This window comes from Macaca thibetana, chromosome 11 (assembly GCF_024542745.1).
Source record: "Macaca thibetana thibetana isolate TM-01 chromosome 11, ASM2454274v1, whole genome shotgun sequence".
NCBI classification, from domain to species: domain Eukaryota; kingdom Metazoa; phylum Chordata; class Mammalia; order Primates; family Cercopithecidae; genus Macaca; species Macaca thibetana.
In genome coordinates, this window is record NC_065588.1 from 85,153,714 (window position 1) to 85,166,725 (window position 13,012).

General features: G+C 37.8%; 1 pseudogene across 1 annotated transcript in view; it reads left to right on the forward strand.

Moving 5' to 3' along the window:
• The first annotated feature begins 2,136 nt into the window (after positions 1-2,136).
• Positions 2,137-13,012, forward strand: part of LOC126931645 (frataxin, mitochondrial-like) — a 62,005-nt pseudogene continuing 51,129 nt past the window's right edge. Inside the window, exon 1 of the transcript XR_007717891.1 lies at positions 2,137-2,697. The product of XR_007717891.1 is annotated as a frataxin, mitochondrial-like (transcript). The remainder of the gene's footprint in view (positions 2,698-13,012) is intronic.

Genomic DNA, 13,012 nt, shown 5'->3' on the forward strand with positions numbered 1-13,012 from the left:
AGTGACATAAAAATTACATTTAAAAACAGCTAATATTAATCTAGGAACACAATCTCCAATTAAACAATCAAACTTTTAAAAATTACATTTTTCAGAGGAAAAAAAACTATTTGAAGTCTATAATTTCTGTCTTTCCTAAGATTATTTGTAATTGTTTTAAAACATACTCGGTATCCATGTTCAAATTCTGTCCAAGTAAACACCAACATGAGTTTATATGCTTGAGAAATGTCTGTTTATATGCTTGAGAAAGGATTAACTTGTGTGAAGCTATCAAAGGAGAGGATCTGTTTGCCCATCAAAAATTATTCCAGTCATGCAAAATATTTTGTTATTGAGACATAAATCTATAATATACTAAGAATCAAGTTAAGTTTGTAAATTAAATTCAGTAAAATAAAATTTAAGTTAGCCACTGTTTAGATTGGAAAATTAAGGAGAGAGTAATCACTTGAGCTCAGAGTTTGAGGTTCCAGTGAGCTATAATCATGCCACTGTATTCCAGCCGTGTAACAAAGTGAGACTCTGTATCAAACAAAAAAAGAGAAAGAGTGAGATAAATGTTAAGAGGTGTTTTCATCTCTCCTTGTGCAGATAAGAAGTTTGTGGAAACACAATAGGTGCTATCAGACCTTCCCAAAGGAGTTTCTGAATACAAATGTTCTGACTTTTATGTATAAGGATATCAGCTATACCAGGTGATTCTCTCAAGTTTCTTTCTAATTTAACACATTCCTCAACACATTCCAAATAGCTTCTCACCTGAGATATCCAATTGAGATTATTCTTATCAAGATAACGTGGGATTCTCTTGTTGCTAGATCCAATAAACATGTTGTAGTTTTAACTCATCTAACCACTGAATATTAGACTCTCTCTTCTTTCCCCCCACTCCCAGAAACAGAGTCTTGCCCTGTTGCCCAGGCTGGAGTACAATAGCACAATCTTGGCCTCCACCTCCCGTGTTCAAGCAATTCTCCTGCCTCAGCCTCACAAGTAGCTGGAACTACAGGCACGCGCCATCATGCCTGGCTAACTTTTGTATTTTTAGTAGAGATGGAGTTTCACCGTGTTGACCAGGCTGGTCTTGAACTCCTGACCTCGTGATCCGCCTACCTCGGCCCCCAAAAGTGCTGGGATTAGAGGCGTGAGCCACTGTGCCCAGCCTACTCTCTCTTCTTAAAAAGCTTCCTTTCCTTCCTTTCTGTGACGTCACCCTCTCTTGGTTTTCCTCCTATCTTTAGAAGCTACTTCTTAATGTCTTTTGTGAACTCTACTTATGCCCATCTTTTAAAATTTGGTGGTGCTTAGATTCTCCTCTGTGTCACCTTTATCTCTCTCCCTAGGCAATACCATTCAGTCATCTGAATGCAAACACCATTTGATAATGACTATCAAACCTCTAACTTCAGCCATGATCTCACTCCTGAGCTCAAAATTTATGTAACTCTCTATTGGACATCCCCATGCAGGTTTCCTGTAGAGGCTTCAAAATCAGTTTTACGTAGAGTTTATCATCTCTCTCCCTAACCTGTCCCTGTGTGACTGATTTCAGTGAGCACTTTATCACCCATAAAGCTGCTAACACTGAGAATTCTCTGTCAATGATTTCTTTGACGCAACAAGAAGTCCTGTCAAATTTATTTGTTAACTAGCTCTGCAATTCATTCATTCTATCTTACTTCTTTCAGCTACATAATTCTTGTCTACAATCAATTCTACTCAAAACAAAAAAACCTGATTATTATTCCTCGCTTAATATCCTTTATCACTGCTAAAGATTTATATTCCATAATGACCATTAACGACTGCCATCATGGTTCTTGAAGAGTTATTTTTCAGAAAACTTTTTCTTATCAGTATAACAATTTTTTATAACACATTAAATAAATACACTATAAACAATAATATTTAGACATTAAAGTTTCAGGCAAAGACTTGATAGAGAAAGAAAAATTTGATGTGAAAGCAGTATTTGAATGACATCTTGTTTCTCACTTATAGAAATTTGTTTTCATTGTTCAAGTGATACATAGTTTTTCTTGTGCAAAAATTGTTTGTATACATTGATTTGAGGTGGAACACATAATAACATTTTTCATTAGAAATAATGGAAGTGGGCAGACCGGGAGCAGCATGTGGACTCTCAGGCGCCACGCAGTTGCCGGCCTCCTGTCGTCCCCCAGCCCGGCCCAGGCCCAGACCCTCACCCGGGCCCCGCGGCCGGCAGAGTTGGCCCCGCTCTGAGGCCTCCAGGGCCTGCCCCCTGACATGGATGCAACCTGCACACCCCACCACGCCAGTTCGAACCTCCATGGCCTCAACCAGATTCGGAGTGTCAAAAAGCAGAGTGCCTATTTGATGAATTTGAGGAAATCGGGAACTTTGGGCCACTCAGGCTCTCTAGATGACACCACCTATGAAAGACTAGCAGAGGAAACGCTGGACTCTTTAGCAGAGTTTTTTGAAGACCTTGCAGACAAGCCATACACCTTTGAGGACTATGATGTTTCCTTTGGGAGTGGTGTCTTAACAGTTAAACTGGGTGGAGATCTAGGAACCTACGTGATCAACAAGCAGACGCCAAACAAGCAAATCTGGTTATCTTCTCCATCCAGATGTTATATGGAGTTGCTGGAGTATGAGAAGAGCTTCTTCATCCCAACAGCTTTCAAAGTGAAGCAGCAGCTCATGCCTGTAATCCCAGCACTTTGGTAGGCCGAGGTGGGTGGTTCACTTGAGGTCAGGAGTTTGAGACCCGCCTGGCCAACATAGTGAAACCTCGTCTCTACTAAAAATACAAAAATTAGCTGGGCATGGTGGTGCACACCTGTAATCCCAGCTACTCAGGAAGCTGAGGCAGGAGAATCACTTGAACCCATAAGGTGGAGGTTGGAATGAGCCAAGATCGTGCCACTGCACTCCAGCAAGACTCTGCCTCAAAAAAAAAAAAAAAAAAAAAAAAAAAAGTGAACCTCTGGGTCCCCCAGATCTCTTCAGAGATATGTAATGTTCTCCTTTTTCCAACTACATAACTCTGTGAGCCTGGGTTTTCTTCATATACTCCAATGAGAACAACATATTGCAACAGATAGAATGAAGAGACAAGTAGAAGAATCCAGCTGTTTTCTATTCAGCCAAACATTACAGTTGTCAACTGAAGAATTCTGAGATTAATAAATTTGCAAAGAAGAACTTTATTTCTCCTAAAAGATTGCAGCCTGCAGGGTGGTCATTCTGACAGGCTGAGAAATGTAGTCTCTGGCCAGAAGCCAAAAACAGACACTGAGGGTCAGAAGAATAAGACGGGCATTTATGTTGAATAGGATGGCCAAATATATGTATTCAATAAACTATAGGAGGAGTCATGAATAGTCATGAAAGGAGAAACATGCACATGCTCAGTTGAGCTTCATGCCTCTCCATGGGATGCATGTGCAAAAATTGGCAGCATTAGCATGATCAGAGGGTGGAGTTTTCTGTCCTCTGACATCAAAAGGTGAAACAGAGGACACAGAAACCCTCACTGCACATCCTCTGTAAACTGGCCAGAACCATTCCATTGTGGGCAGTCTGTTATCAGGAAGGAATGCTGGTTAGTTGTGCAGAAACTGCAAAAGGAAGGGGCAGTGTCAGACCATTGGTTGATATCAGCGGTGCAGCTCGTCCTTCCAAAGGGCTGATTTCTGTTTAACCTGTAGGAAGGAAATCCTAACGGTGTTTAGCAATGGAGAGGGTGTAACAACACATCATGGCAGGAACTTAGTTTTCAAGGTTTCTCTGGGGTCCCCTTGGCCAAGAGGTGGTGCATCCATTTAGTCAGCTGGGTGACTTAGGATTTCATTTTTATTTCTCCGAGTTTTATAAAACTCTAAAATAATTCTTTGACAGCCAGATGGGAGGGGCTCCCTGGAGAAACTCCAACCAGCCTGCCCACTGGGGTGGAGCCTCGGGAGTTTGCAGCAAGGAAGAGCCTGGCGCCTCCTTTTCCTTTGTGAACCTGGGATTCGAGCAGCCTGGTGGGAAGCACTCTAGCAGGGGACTCTGGCCTTGCAGAGGATCCCTGTTCCCCCCAACCCTTTATTTCCCCTTTTCACTTAATAAAACCCTGCTTTACTCACCCTTTAAACCATCTGCAAGCCTAAATTTTTGTGGCTGTGGGATGGACAAGAGCCTTATCTTTAGCTGAATTAAGGAAAAGTCCTGCAATGATTCCATTCTTCCCACCAAATATGTTTTGTTTCGAAAATATAGTTATCATAAATATGTCATTAATATTGTTAAATCAAATTTAGCCTAAAGCTGCCTCCTTACATAGTTTAAGCTTGACTTAAAGGTTATTCTGTACTTAGTGAATTGTAACCTACCTAGATGTGTAAACAAGACTGTGACCTACTCTTGTGACAATCATTGGATTTTGGCCAATCACAGGAGGTCAACTCTTGACACTGCCTTCAAATAAGGCAAATATGGAGCTGTAACTAATCTGGCTGTTTCTATACCTCACTTCTGTTTTCTATATGCCACTTTTCTTTCTCTGTCCATAAATCTTCTTCCAGCACGTGACTGTGCTGGAGTGTCTGAGCCTACTCTGGCTGAGGCTGCCCAATTCACAAACTGTTCAATTAAACTCTGTTAAATTAAAAAAAAAAAAAAGAAAGAAAAAAGAAATAATGGAAGTTTTTGGCCAGGCGCAGTGGCTCACCCCTGTAATACCAGCATTTTGGGAGGCCAAGGTGGGCGGATTACCTGAGGTCAGGAGTTCCAGACCAGCCTGACCAACATGGAGAAACCCTGTTTCTACTAAAAATACAAAATTAGCTGGGCGTGGTGGTGTGTGCCTGTAATCCCAGCCACTCAGGAGGCTGAGGCAGGATAATTGCTTGAACCCAGGAGGTGGAGGTTGTGGTGAGCTGAGATGCTGAGATTGTGCCATTGCTCTCCAGCCTGGGCAACAAGAGCAAAAGTCTGTCTCAAAAAAAAAAAAAAAAAAAGGGCCGGGCGCGGTGGCTCAAGCCTGTAATCCCAGCACTTTGGGAGGCCGAGACGGGCGGATCACAAGGTCAGGAGATCAAGACCATCCTGGCGAACACGGTGAAACCCTGTCTCTACTAAAATACACAATAAACTAGCCGGGCGAGGTGGCGGGCGCCTGTAGTCCCAGCCACGCGGGAGGCTGAGGTAGGAGAATGGCGGGAACCCGGGAGGCGGAGCTTGCAGTGAGCCGAGATCGCGCCACTGCACTCCAGCCTGGGCGATAGAGCGAGACTCCATCTCAAAAGAAAAAATGAAGGAAGGGAGGAAGAGAGGAAGGGAGGGAGGGAGGGAGGGAGGGAGGGAAATAATGAAAGGTTTCTCTTAATAAATGACTTTTCACTTAGCAGCAGGATTTATAAGAACAAATGAAAGTCATTGAGAGTAAATTGTATTCTCATTGCTTTCAGGATAAATTCTAAGCTTCTTAACATCACTTGAAAGATATACGGCCTGACTTCCGCTTCATCTGACACCAATCCCCATTTCACATTTTACCTTCCAGTCATGTGGAGCTACAGAAATCTTGCACCAACTCAGGAGCTGTGTTTCTTAAAAACACAGGGGTTGGCAGAACTAAGGTTGGCATGATTGAGTTCTCACATATGATAGAGTGTTCAGGGAAAACATTAAATATATATGAAATCTGTATACCACTGCAAAGAGGTATTTTAGAAAGCATCTACTTCCAGAACAAACTGGATCAACAAGTGACTATTCTTCTGAATCCTCTTCTTGAACTCTTCCTGAAAAATTATGGTGCTATTATGAGCTAGCAAAGCAGAATATTTTAAATATTTTGTTATACCAACTACTTTCATTTAAAGTTTACACATCAGCCCTTATTAGTTTTAAATTGAAGTGGGTTACTCATAAATATTGATTTTATGGATCGGTGTCATTCACCCTGTATTTTGCTGATTAAAAAAGTCTTCTTAGCCTCAATGTTGTTGTTTTTTTTTAATTTTACCAATATTAGCCTTAATGTATTTGAATGGGTACAGTAGCTAAAACCTTTCTCAAAGGATCCTCTTAAATAAAATGTTAGTTGGACTGTAATGAGAACATCTCTCTGGCTGCTTTGCAAAAAATGGATGCTAGCATACAAAAGTGGAAAAAGACTACTGTGGAAGTTGTTAGAATACTCCAAGGTAGTAGCTTGCCAGGGATGGTGGCAAGGAGATGGAGAGATATAGAATACAAAGGTTTTAGAATAAGCAACAAAAATGGGGAAGACTAGAAAAGGAAAGGTCAGGGTGAGGGAGGTAAGGAATCAAAAGATCTGTCTTGGGCATACACATATTATTTGCTACTAAACACACAAGTGGAGATTTTTAAGCAGTCAGTTGAAAATTTGGAGCAGAAGATGTAAATTTGGAAGTCATTTCTATATAGCCACAAAACTAGATCCCAAGGGAAAGAGTGCAGATAGCCCAAAATGATTTCATATTCAAACCATCAAAGGAATTAAAATGAATAGAAATGGACTCAATGGTGGATCAAATATCAAAAGAAGATGGCATAAAACAGGACTCTATTCCAGACTTCCTCTTCCCCAACTTACTCATGAAGGATTTGCACACTACTTCAAGTCTTTTTTAGAATGAAGTGGGCATTAAATAAATAACAAATAATTTCTTACAGAACGTGTGCCTTCTTACCATGTCAAACAGGAAGTTAAACATTCTTCTCTCTACTGATCACATAATATCAGTGTGGCTTTCTGGAAGTGCCCTTAAATAGCATGTTAACCTGAGCTTATTACCAAGCTCGAGACCATTTCACCAAAACCAAAAGCGTTTGGCATGTGTGTGACATGCAGAGGGGTAATTATAAATAAATCCATTTCACAGGAAACCCATTTACTTGTAGTTCAGTATATTGTGCAGCTAACCCAAGTTTTAGAACTATAGAAATGTTGTTCTCCTCAAAAAAATATTCTAGAAGAACTATATCAAAAGCAGTTAAATAGCAGAAGCTAACTCCTGCCTTTACATCCTCTTTAGAAGCCACACATCTCCTGATACTCTGGGGACAGAGCTCTTGTTCAGGATTTGCAACACAATCTCTTGGGAATTTTATTTTTAAAATATTCACACCCAAGCCTCACTCTTGGGGATTCAAATTTGGGAGGTATGTGAAAAGAGTATTCTGAAGAAATTCTTCATGTAATTTTGTTGCTGATTCCTGGGTAGGAATTTCTGCTCGACGGTAAGGACCTCTGAGGTTTTAAGGGAGTGAGCATTTGAAATCCAGAAAGGATTTGGGGAAGCTTCTTTGCCTTGCTTGCGCCACTTGATTGGCTGTAATCCACCTGTGAATGTCACCGTTTAATTTGAATAATAACTCAAGCCAGGTTCTTTAATTTTTATAACAAAATAGATAAATTTGTCAAATATGTGTCTAGCATTTTATCGAAAGCAGATGGATCTCCTCTAGCTCACAATAACAATAACGATAATGATATTTTAGGCAAATATGATGACTATCATATTCATTGCTCTCTCGATTTGTTCAAAATCTACATTAGTCAATAAATACAAAACAGGGACTGTAATGCATATGTGATATTCTCACCAATCAATCTAAGTTTCTCTTCCTGAACTATCAGAAAGTCAAATTTATAAACTGTTTCACCTTTGATTACTTTTCTTCCTATAGAATGCCTTCAGACAATGTAAATTTTAAACACTAAGCCCTCAAGTTTTATGAAGGTTTATAAAAGAAATAACTTTAGCTAATAAAATCCATTGAGGATACTATCTACATGATAAATTTCACCTCACAGGGAAAATGTAGCTAATATAAATTGATATGCCTCATTTCATTTATAAAGAGAATTATCAGTACCAAGAACTACTCTGCAGTAAGTTTTAAGTGCCACTGTAGTAACCATCTTTAATCAAGGCTTTCTGGTTCAAGCATCTTTCCAAATCACTTCATTTTTTAATCTTTGTTTTAATGATGCCATGGTGCCTATGGCTTTTATTATAAGTTACTTCAAATTCTTTTTGGAAAGTGAATTGATTATTAATAATAAAATCTATCCTGGATTCACTCTCTCATAAAATAAATATGTATTTATTTCTAGTTATTGAGAGAACACCTCCAACAAGTGTAGTGTGAAGGTTTTCTAAGTTAAATAATCCAAAAACCTTCTGCTTTAAAACAACAACAACAAAATAAAACTTAGTACAGCATATCCTGCCATGACAGGGTTTCTTTCAGGAAGTTTACATTGTGGTCAAGGATGACGACTACTCCTTTAGCATCTGGAATAGAACTTTGTGAGCTCCTCTTCCTCTTTTCTACAACATCATCATTACTGATATTTAAGCACTTCCTATGTGCCAAGGACTGTACCAGGAGCTTTGCCTGCAAGCTTATCTAATCCTCACAACAAAGTTGAACCTGGTCCTAATAATGTACCTATTTTAGATGAGGAATCTGAAACTTGAAAAAGATTAAATATCTTGCCTTTAATACATGGTTTTAAATAAATGCATAAACTTGTGCAGCTAGATATACAATTATTAGACTTACCCCTGGCTGAGAGTAGGAGAAACAATGTATGGAAATGTTTCTTCTCTAGATTCTGGGATAAAGTCTCCTCTGCTGCTCTCAGGAACTTGGACTTTCCTGATCTCACTGGAAATCAGAAAAATGTCTTTGCTTTCGCCCTTTTGCAACAGGCAAACGGTTGAACCTAACACATTATATGGCTACCTTTCTTTCTTTAATCTGAGCTTTGACTTTTCTATTTACCTGTGTTACTTGTGTTTAAAATCTAAATAAAGGCTTAGACAGTGGTAGATCCACTGACCAAAGGATCAGGTAGATACAGTTGACTGTCCCAAGGCCCTTAGGTTCTAAGCGGCAAGGGATCATAGGAAGCATTCACTCAGCTGACAAACTGACCACGCAATGTCCCCCAAATGGGCCTCTCACAGCACTTTTTTCTGTTACCACATACAGAGAGGTAGCCATTGCTTACTTACCATGAGGCATATTTTTTACTATAGCCTTGAGGATGGTATGTGATAGAGCATTTGACTCATATTTTTGACAATGATGTTCCAAGATTAATTAATAAAATAGTTTATTGATCCAATATGTTTTATATGGAATTTACCAGCATGGAAATCAGGAAACCTGGTATATAATCCTGGTACTTATTCTAGTGATGTCTGATTCCAGACAAGTCATTTAAGTGCTCTGAGCCCCAGCTTCTTAACTGTGCATGAGAGAATTTTGTTAGATTGTTTTGAAGGTCTCTTCCAACTCTGAAAATCAATGAAGTTACCAATCTCTATGATTGACTGTATCAAGTTACTCTTTACTGAGCTAAATGTTTACTTCATGTAATCTTCTCCAATCCGGAAGAAAATAATTCAAAGTCAACAGGCAAAAGTAAGAAAGTGCTTTTTTACAGCAGAAGGATAAATTTAAGCATGATATATTCCCACATGCTTCATCCAGTCATTCATGAGAGTTTTCTTTCATTGTTACTCATTTCCCTAATCGACTTTAAATTTGAGCATCCGATACATGAAGATGAGGTCAAAATAATCATTGATGAATTTCCTTTAAAAATGTAAAAGTTGCTTCCTATTGTATGAGGAATTCCTATTCCTGAATGAGGTCATTTTTTCCTGTTCCTATAGGAATTCCTACTCCTGAATGAGGTCATTTTTTCTGAGTTACCAGATTCTAACACACTGCATTTATTTATCTAAGATTTGTAATTACAGACTTTTTTCTGAACCTATAAATATTTAACCTAATATTTCCTTACAGATGTTTAAGAAAAACAAATCTTTCCTTTCTCTGATTCCTCAATTCAGTGAATCAGCTCTGGGCTGAGAAATTTCATCAGCACTTGCTTCCAAGGCCAGGGAAATCTTTGTTCTTAAAAAAGGAAAAAAAAATCTGAACCTCAATTTACAATGTTTATTACTTTCCCTTCCCCACCAAAAGAAATTTTCGACTATTATTCCTATTTATCATATTATTATCCTTTATTTTAATTCAATTTGCACACAACCATGCTTATTCTAAGTTTTATGTTAACTTTTCTGGAGACATCCCTGCCTGCAGTTTTCCCCTTATTCCAAAAATGGCAATAAGCCAAGCCCCATTTTCTTCTAACTTAATTTTTCCAGACATCTTAATGGCTATGTCAATTTCCCGTCATTGTTCTCCTATAGGATTTCCTTAGTCCCCTCCTGATGCCTTTGGCGGGTACACATTTATACTGAAATTGACAAAGGTAGGGAAAAGTCATCAACACTGTTCAGGGGAGAAGAGACTTATTCATTATGACGTAACTAAGTTGAAAAGTACAGCTAATGGACTATTTTGGTAGCATGACTTGAGATACAGAAGCCTTTCAGTCCCTGGAAACGGTTGCCTCTAAATGGCACTCCCAAGGTCAGGAAGGAAACATGACATCACTGGGGAGCAGCTGCCTCTGAGGTAGTGAAAAGGAGCTTCAAGAAGCTCCTGTGATTAAAGGCACATTAATCATGACCATCCAGTTGGCTAAAAGATAAGAAAAATACAAGGATTTAAGGGCAAATTTAGAAAAACTCCAAGCAAAAAAGAGTTTGAGTTTTGTTTTCATATTCAATGAGCCCTTAACCTTGGCAGAATGTTTCTTAATAAGTGTTATTGTTTTTTCATTCTGTAAAGAAAATAAGTGATATCATTTTCTTCTCACCTGTGAGTTCAAGAGCAGTCCAGTTTCTCCCTACAGAGTCCAGAGTGAAAATTTAGACACTTATTTCACATTTATCTGTGTGGATTTGGACAGGAAAAAGGAGATATTGAACATGAACATTTTGAAACACAACATTTTTAAAAAGTATATCATTACTAAAGAACCTCCACATAGGATTTAAGGAATCCAAAGCACCCAATGTTGAAACATACTTGAAAACTATTACTTTTCCTAATTGTTAAGAGCTTTATTCAATGCCAAAGCAGACAAAGTTTTGCTATCAGTCCCATTCCTTATAACAATCTAGCTCTTTATTTTTGTTTAGAAGCTATGCTGAGCAGCAATATGTTGTCAAATTAATGAATATTATCAACAATAATAATATGTAAGTTAAATATTAATATATATGTTTATGAATATGGTTAACTTTAGACTTGTTTAAAATTGCATCTCTTTAGTGGAATATCTTAGTTTACTATTGCTCTGTTGCAAATTAACACAAACTTAGTAGCTTAAAACAACACAAGCTTATTCTCTTACATCCCAGGGATCAGAAATCTAGAATCCAAGTGTCAGCAGGGCTACATTCCTTCTGGAGACTTCAGGGGAGAAGTTATTTTCTTGCCTTCTTTGATCTCTAAAGGCTGTCTTCATTTCTTGGCTCCTGACCCTTTGACTCTGTCCTTACATAACTTGCTACTTTATTTGATCTCCTACCCCTCTCTTATGAAGTCTGTAAGTATATCAGACGCACCGAGATGATTCAGGACAGTCTCTCAATCTCAAAATCTTCAATTTAATCCATCTGCAAAGTCCCTTTTGTCATATAAGGTAAGATTTATAAGTATAGGGAATTAGAATGTGAACGTCTTTGGAGGACCATTTTCAGCCTAGCACAATATACTTTACAATACTCAACAATATACTCTACAATACTCAACAATATACTCAACAGTATACTTTACAAATGTTAGTGGAAGACAACAGTCAGAAGTCATTAAAAGATATTTATAAGTAGAAGTCAAACAAAGGTTCTACATGGTAACAACATTCTAAAAGTGGAAATACTAGGAATTAATTAGATATGTGACAGAAAAACACTGCAGCAGTGAAATGTGAGTCCATCAACTTGAGAAGGACAAAATGGCAAAGGAATGTTAAATATAATTAATCTGATCTGGGATTAAATTGGAAATTATGGAACTTGCAATTGCAAGCTTTGAGTGAATAAACATAGATTTTGTTTGTTAAAGTTTTAAAGAAAAAATGTCCATCAACAGATCAAGGAATGAACAAATTATGATATATCTATACAATGGAATATTATTCAGCCATAAAAAAGACTGAAATACAAGCTAAAATACAAACAAACCTTGAAAATATTATGCTAAGTCAAAGATGCCAGACACAAAGGGTCAAATTCTGTACGATTTCTTTTATACGAAATATCGAGAATAGGAAAATTCATAGAGTCAAAAAACATGTTAGTGGTTGCCAAAGGATTGACAGAATCGAGAGTATGGAGGGATTACTTACCCTTTTCTCATTTAGAAAAAAGTGCAGCAGCAATTGCTACCAGCACAGTACTCTAAGGGCAAATGGGAAAAGGGTAATGGATACAGAAATTATTTTAAAAGTTTTGAAACTAGAGCAATGTTATAGTTATATAACATTGTGAATGCACTAAATGCTACTAAATTGTACACTTTAAGATGTATAACTGTACATTATATGAATTCCATCTCAATAGAAAAAGAGTTCTAAAGAAATCTCAACATGACAATGTTCTTAACAGTACTGTGTATATAATCAGTTCAACAGTAGGTTCTAGAAAGATCAGGAGAAGTATAGAAATTAATCTCAAGAAGTGGTTTTTGAGATTAAAACTCTGGATCAGGTAATGAGTGACCTCTGCTGTAATTTCAACTAACCACAAATTAGCCATGCGACTCTAGGAAAAATCACAAAGTGTCTCTACCCATTTACCCATACATAAAATAAATTGAATAAATCAGATATTTTTCTAACATTAAACTTCAAAATTCTATTATTCTTTTGCACCTTCTGTTCACACTCAGCTAGTTTCTTTGGAATACAAAAAGAAAAGAAGAAAATTTCTGTCTCTGAAATTTACATTTCAGTGTAGAAACAAAATATGTTGTTTTCGATTTATTTGAGTATATAACTTATGAACAAATTTGTTTAAGATCATCAATAAATAAAGAGAGAGACAGACAGACACATAAAAGCCACCCTCCA